At 40.1% G+C, this 6,813-nt stretch overlaps 1 pseudogene; it reads left to right on the top strand.

Annotated features, from left to right (window-relative positions):
- Positions 1–2,002: 2,002 nt before the first annotated feature.
- Gm43631 lies at positions 2,003–5,729 on the top strand (annotated as a pseudogene).
- The last annotated feature ends 1,084 nt before the right edge of the window (positions 5,730–6,813 follow it).

The following is a 6,813-nucleotide window of genomic DNA, read 5'->3' as shown; positions in this document are numbered from 1 at the left end:
CAGGGAGTTTCTGAAATGAGATCAGATCACACAGAGAGAGGAGTTATGGATAACGGATGTGTATAATGGATATTACTCTGATTTAAAATCGGAGTCCTACTCGTAACGAAAATGTGACTTTGGACAAATCTTCCTCAGTTTAGTGACTTGTAGTTTGGGTACAATACAAATTTAGATAAAACAAAAGTGGTCTAAAGCATCATTAATACCTGCCGCAAAGACAGAGCTCACAATTAGTCTGGCTTTGTGTGTGTGTGTGTGTGTGTGTGTGTGTGTGTGTGTGTGTGTGTGTGTGCTGAAGGTTGAACCTAGAGCTTTGGAGCGACTAGGCAAGTACTCACCCCCGAGCCACATCTCCACCCATAGCTATGGTTATGAGAAATGTCACACCGTCTTGCTTTCTTTAAAGCTTACCACATTCACACACTGCCATTACGTAGGTATCCATGACTACTGGCAGGACTGTGGTCTTCTAATTAAGATGCTAACTTGTTTGTTTTCAGCAATGTAGTAAAGGGAACCGTAACATGAAGCAAAGATTCTCTGGGGAAAACTGTCACAAAGACCCATCACAAAACCACAATGTTAAGTTCATTTTCTGCACTATACAGGGGTTAGCCAAGAGCACATGCAGGAAGCTAAATAGATTCGTGCTATCTACTCTTTTTTTAAAACAAATGTCTCTTTGGAGTCAGCTGTGGTGGCACATGCCTCTAATCCCATCGCATGAGAGGTGGAGGCAGGTGGATCTCTAAGAGTTCAAGGACAGTCTGGTCTTCATAGTGAGTTCCAGAACAGCCAGAGCTACATAGTGAGACCCTGCTGGAAACAACAAAACAAGTCTCTGAAAACAAGTTCAGCAGAGATGTCTCAAAGAATCAAAGGGAGAAACTAGAAACAAACTACGCATCAACGCCAACAAAAACTGAGCTAGAGAGGAAAGCTACAGAGGCTGTCCAAAACGAATGTGTGAGCACACACGCGCGCACGCACATGCACTCTCGCTCGCACACACACAGACAGAGAGACAGAGATAAAGATGTTATTCAGCGCTATCTGATAACTTTGAAGTTATGCCTCAAGATAATGTTTTCCCATGCATGTTACTTTGAACTTTGATGTAATTTTGTACAAGTAGAAACGAGAGAGCAATTTTGGTGGATGTTGCGAAATTAGTAAAGAATTACATCTCTCTCTCTCTCTCTCTCTCTCTCTCTATATATATATATATATATATATATATATATATATATATATACATATATAATGTATAAATGTGTGTGTGTGTGTGTGTGTGTGTGTGTGTGTGTGTGTGTAAAAAAAAAAACAAAAGCAAACACAAAAACAAAAACAAAACCTCACTGGAGAGAAGCCCTTTCAACCAATATGGCCACCTTTTTAAAGTTGCCCTCACCTGTAGGTCACACTTGAGTCTCTAGACCTGATAGGTAAACATCCATGTCATGGAAGGTGACAACCCTAGACACACAAAAGCCATCAGGAAGAATTCACCCTTTTCTACAAGGCATCCTCAGGGACCTGCAACCCTCTGAACAACAATCAGCATCGTGGAATGGTGAGCAGTGCAGAGTCCTGGCTAAAGAATCGCAGGAGATAGTCTCCTGACCGTCTGTGTGACCTTCATTGAGCCCCTGACCCACTGACCTCATTTCCTCATCAGAAAAAGGAGCAGAAGCAGAGTATTAGAACTGCAGGCTTGTTGAACTTTAGGCTTCCCCTAAATGGTCTGGTACTGTGACCTTTAAGGTGCAAACTAGCAGCATGACTTTGTCATCTCTGCTGCTAAACATAGCCAACTTGTGTGTGTATTACCAGAGGCATGAAGAGGGAGCCGGTACTATGACTAAGGCACAAATCTGAAACTGTTTTTGGTGGCTTTTGTTTCTCTCCTGTGAAAGAAACTCAGAAGGAATAAGAAGTTGTATTCAATCTCACCTTTTCACCCTTTCTTAACTTCTGTCATGGTCAAGTGGAATAGGTCATGCCGTGGTCCTGCCTTCAGGGAGCTCATGAAACAGTAGAGAATTGTCATGTCCACAGCAGCTTTCTGCATTTGTGGTAAGTGGTCAAGTAGGAGCCAAGGAGAATCTGGGAAATTCTCTTTAGTTATACAATCTTGGGCATTTATATTTATTGTGGTTTTGTTGTTGTTGGATTGGTTTGGTTAGTTGTTGTTGGTTTTGGTTTGGTTTTTTGTTGTTGTTATTTTGTTTCTTTGTGCTGGGGGTAGAAGTCAGAGCTTTGGGAATACTGGAAAGTGTTATTCCACTGAGTTATAGCTGACTCCATCATCATCATCATCGTCGTCGTCGTCGTTATCAAATTAGTTTTTCTGTGTTTGGTTTCATTCAGTCCAAACTTCCCTTGAACTCACTAAACCGCTAATAATGACATTGAATTCATGATCTTCCTGTTTCAGTCTCCCAAGTAATAGAATTACAGATATGCATCACCAAGCACAGACAGTTTTGTTTTTGTTTTTGTTTTTAACTGTGGTCCAGCATGCCTCCTTTCTCATCCTTTCCTACATTGTCATCCACCTTTATAATTTCAGTCGAGATCTGTTTCTTCTCTTTTTCCCTTACATCAAGAGGTGATACTTGGTCCTGCAAGGGAAAGGGGGTCAGGGATGGCTGTATCCACCAATTGCAATGATATATTTTTTAAAAGATAATCATGAAGAAACACCTAGCGATATATCCCTCAGACTTGGAGAACCTATAGCATCCCTATTTGAAACACAAAGAAGAGAATCAGTAACAATTTTTAGAAGAATAATCTTAAGATGTCAGATCATTTTCCCAAAATATTTACCTGAAAGTTTCATAATTTTATTTTTATGTGCAGCTTAATAATATTTCATTGTGTCAAAGGATATTTAGGTTGTTTTCTTTTTCCGGCTACTAGAAATACGGTGGCACTGACTGTTGCCAGTGACTGTCAAGTCCTTTGGGAATGTACCCAGTAGTCATATAGCTGAGTTGTAAACTCAATTTATTTTTAGCACCTTGAGGATTCTTCACTGATTTTCAGAATGGTGACACTAATTTATATTTACACCAACAGTGAATGAGGGTTCTTCTTTCTCCACAGCATCTCCAGCATTTGTGGTTAGCTATTTTGTTGACCTTAGCCATTCTGTCTGGTCTGGAACAAAATCTTAAGGTGTTTGAATTCGTACTTCCCTAATTGCTAAGAATGATTAACATTTTGGGGGGAATTTCTTAACCATTTTTCTATTGAGAACTCTATTTAGATCCATTTTTTAATTGGGTCATTTCTTTCCTTGATCCTTTGGGGGTTTTGTTTGTTTGTTTGTTTTTAGTTTGTGTGTCTTAGGGTGTTTTTTTTCATATATATTCTGGATGGTAACCTCTGTCAAATGTATAACTGGCGAAAATTCTCTTTGATTCTGTGGGTTACTTCTTCATTCAACCGATTATTTCTTTAGCTGTGCAGACGCTTTTTAGTTTTGTGAGGTCACACTTGTCTATTATTATCCTTCATCCCTGGACAAATGGAGTCCTATTCAGAAAGACCTTTCCTCCACTTAGATCTTGTAGGGATTGTGTATCGTGTTAGTCTAACAGTTTCAGTGCTTCCGGTGTCAAATCAAACTTTTGATCAGGGCTGGAGAGAAGGCTCATCAGTTAACAGCACTGGCTGCTCTTCCAGAGGTCCTGAGTTCAAATCCCAGCGACCACGCGGTGGCTCACAACCATCTGTAATGGAATCCAGTGCCCTCTTCTTCACCAACCTTACATATGACCGGGCTAATATCCAAAATACATAAAGAACTCACAAAGTTAGACACCAACAAACCAAATAAACCAATTTTAAAAATTGGGATAGAAAGCTAAACAGAGAATTCTCAACAGAGGAATCTCGAATGGCCAAGAAGGACTGACAGAAATGTTCAACATTTACTCATCGGGGGGAAATGCAAATCAAAACAACTCTGAAGTTCCATCTTACACTCCTCAGAATATCTGAGATCAAAAATTCAAGTGACAGCATATGTTGGTGAGGCTATGGAGTGGGTGGTGGAAAGAGGGAAGGGAAACCTCTTCTGGTGTTTCTCAAGACAGCAACAGTGTACTCATATAAATAAAATAAATAAATCTTTAAAAAAAAAGGATCTACTAACACCTTTCTAGAGGAGCATAATTCCTCACCACATTCTAAGTCGTACCCTTATACCCACTGATAAGGGTAGCTCACCACCGCCAAAGAAACCTCTCTATATAGCAACTGGACACAGTGCAGAGATGAATGGATCAGGGAAACCCAGCCCCAGAGGATGCATCTACATCACAGCCCCTGCATCTGCAGCTCAGGGAACACTGTGCAAGAGAGGGCAGAAAGACTGGAAGAGCCAGAATACGAGAAAGTCTGCTGTGAACTGGTCTCCCCTAGAAATGGCTGCATAAACCAGACTGGAAAATTGCAATGTCAACGGACATGTTGATGTGGACGGAGAAAATTTCCTCAGGGCCCCACCCCTAGACAAAAAACTACAGGCAAGCAATGGTTGCTAGGGAAGAGTTAACTCATCCCAGGGATGAGCCCCTTATTGATTGTTCAATGCAAAGAAATCATCCTTGAAACCACATACAAACAACAAAATGGACTTAGTCAGTTGTATCTATATGTCTGTGCATACACACACATACAAACACACACACACATATGTAGTAATAATAGTGCTACATAGTAATAATAAAGAAAAAGAGTCTATCAGTTTAAGCATGGGGGAGCATGGGAAAAGTTATAAAAACAGGACATAAGATGGACTGGAGGGAGAAAAGGAAGTAGGAAAGTGATATAATTCTGTTCCAATTAAAAATATATTTAAAAAAGAAAGAAAGACACTCGGGAGTCAGGCATGGTGGTACACGTCTTTAATCCCAGCACTCAGGAGGCAGAGACAGGCAGATCTCTGAGTTAGAGGCCAGCTTGGACTGCAGAGTGAATTCCAGGACAATGAGGGCTACACATAGAAACCTTGTGTGAAAGAGAGAGAGAGAGAGAGAGAGAGAGAGAGAGAGAGAGAGAGAGAGAGAGAGGAAGGGAGGGAGGGAGGGAGGGAGGGAGGGAGGGAGGGAGGGAGGGAGGAAGGAAAGAAGGAAGGCAGGCAGGCAAGCTGGCTTTGTCAATGGCCACTGACCAGTGTGGTGCTGCAGAAAGACAAGAAGCCTAAGAAGTTGACCTGGACTTTACTCATTCAATAGAAAATGGAATTTTTAAATTTATTTACTTATTTTTGGCCTTCTGTATCTCTCGTTCTTTATCATTCCTTTAAATGTTTGATGACCATCAAAGTATGAAAATTAATGCTGAAGTCAATACATAAGGAAGTGAAGTCTTTATCATGCCTATACATAAAGCTCTGAGGTGTTTTGTGGTTTTTCTGAAGATGGAATTTTTTTATTCTGAAAATTTTGAACAGTGTCTATAGCAGAAGGTTAAAGTCAATGGAAAAAGTGGAAGTCTTGGGAATGTTGTTCAAACTGAAAGCTTGAAGAATAAATTACAGTTGTTTCTGACAGATAGTTCTTTAAAAGACATTTGAAATATTTTTACCAGAATACCTTAAGAAGAATAATCGCCAAGATTGGCTTTGTGTGGTTGCGTCTGTCAAGGAGACTTATGAACGTCCTTATTCCCAGATTCATCAAGAGGAAGATGGGTCAGAGTCTAAGGACTAGTTGGCCCTTGCTTTTAATAAAATAGAAGTATGCTGAAGAAAGAAACCTAAAATCGGACTGTATTAGCAGATAGAAATTACTGTACCCTGTAAGAAAAGGAAGGAAGGAAGGAAGGAAGGAAGGAAGGAAGGAAGGAAGGGAGGGAGGGAGGGAGGGAGGGAGGGAGGGAGGGAGGGAGGGAGGACCAGTACATAGACAGAATAACAGGGCTTGTTGTTCCTCAAAATGGTATTAAATAGATTAGGTTAAAGAAAATAGCTATCCCCAGTGTCTCTGTGCAATCAGTCTTTGGTTCCATTCCTCTTCTCACAGTAGCTAATATAGCAAGGCTAACTGTAATGCATAGAATGCCCACCCCCAACATCAGAATGCTCGTTCCTTTCTAGCACAGTCAGAACATAGACTATATCTTTATGCCATGGGAAGGTCTTATTTTCTTTCTTTCTTTCTTTCTTTCTTTCTTTCTTTCTTTCTTTCTTTCTTTCCTTCCTTCCTTCCTTCCTTCCTTCCTTCTCTCTCTCTCTCTCTCCCCTCTTCTTTCTCTCTTCTTCTTCCTCTTCCTCCTCCTCCTCTTGTTGTTCCTGTTGTTGTTGTTCTTCTTCTTCCTCTTCTTCCTCTTCTTCCTCCTCCTCCTCCTCCTCCTCCTCCTCCTCTTCTTCTTCTTCTTCTTCTTCTTCTTCTTCTCTTCTTCTTCTTCTTCTTCTCTTCTTCTTCTTCTTCTTCCTCTCCTTCTTCCTCTTCTGTTAGTACTGTGGACTAAAGGCCTGCTAGGTAAGTGCTTTACCACTGAGTGTTTGAAATACACCCAGCACTTAAAATAAGTCATGACAAATGTAAAAAGATTAAAATTATACTAAATAGGTTCTTTTACTGTAATGGAATTAAATTAAAATTTTAATTTTTACGTCAACACACTTATGGATAGTCCATTGGTGATTGATACATATTTCAAGGAAATTTAATAGAAAATGCCAGTTTTCAATGAATGGTGCTGGAAATTTTGGTTAGACATCTGTTTAAATGCATTTTAAAAAGATACCCAACCCTTACCTCATACCACATATGAAAATTAATTTGAAATTCA

Source organism: Mus musculus, chromosome 6 (assembly GCF_000001635.26).
Source record: "Mus musculus strain C57BL/6J chromosome 6, GRCm38.p6 C57BL/6J".
Lineage (NCBI taxonomy): Eukaryota > Metazoa > Chordata > Mammalia > Rodentia > Muridae > Mus > Mus musculus.
The sequence above is the reverse complement of the archived record's forward strand: the minus strand, read 5'-3'. Positions and strand labels throughout refer to the sequence as shown.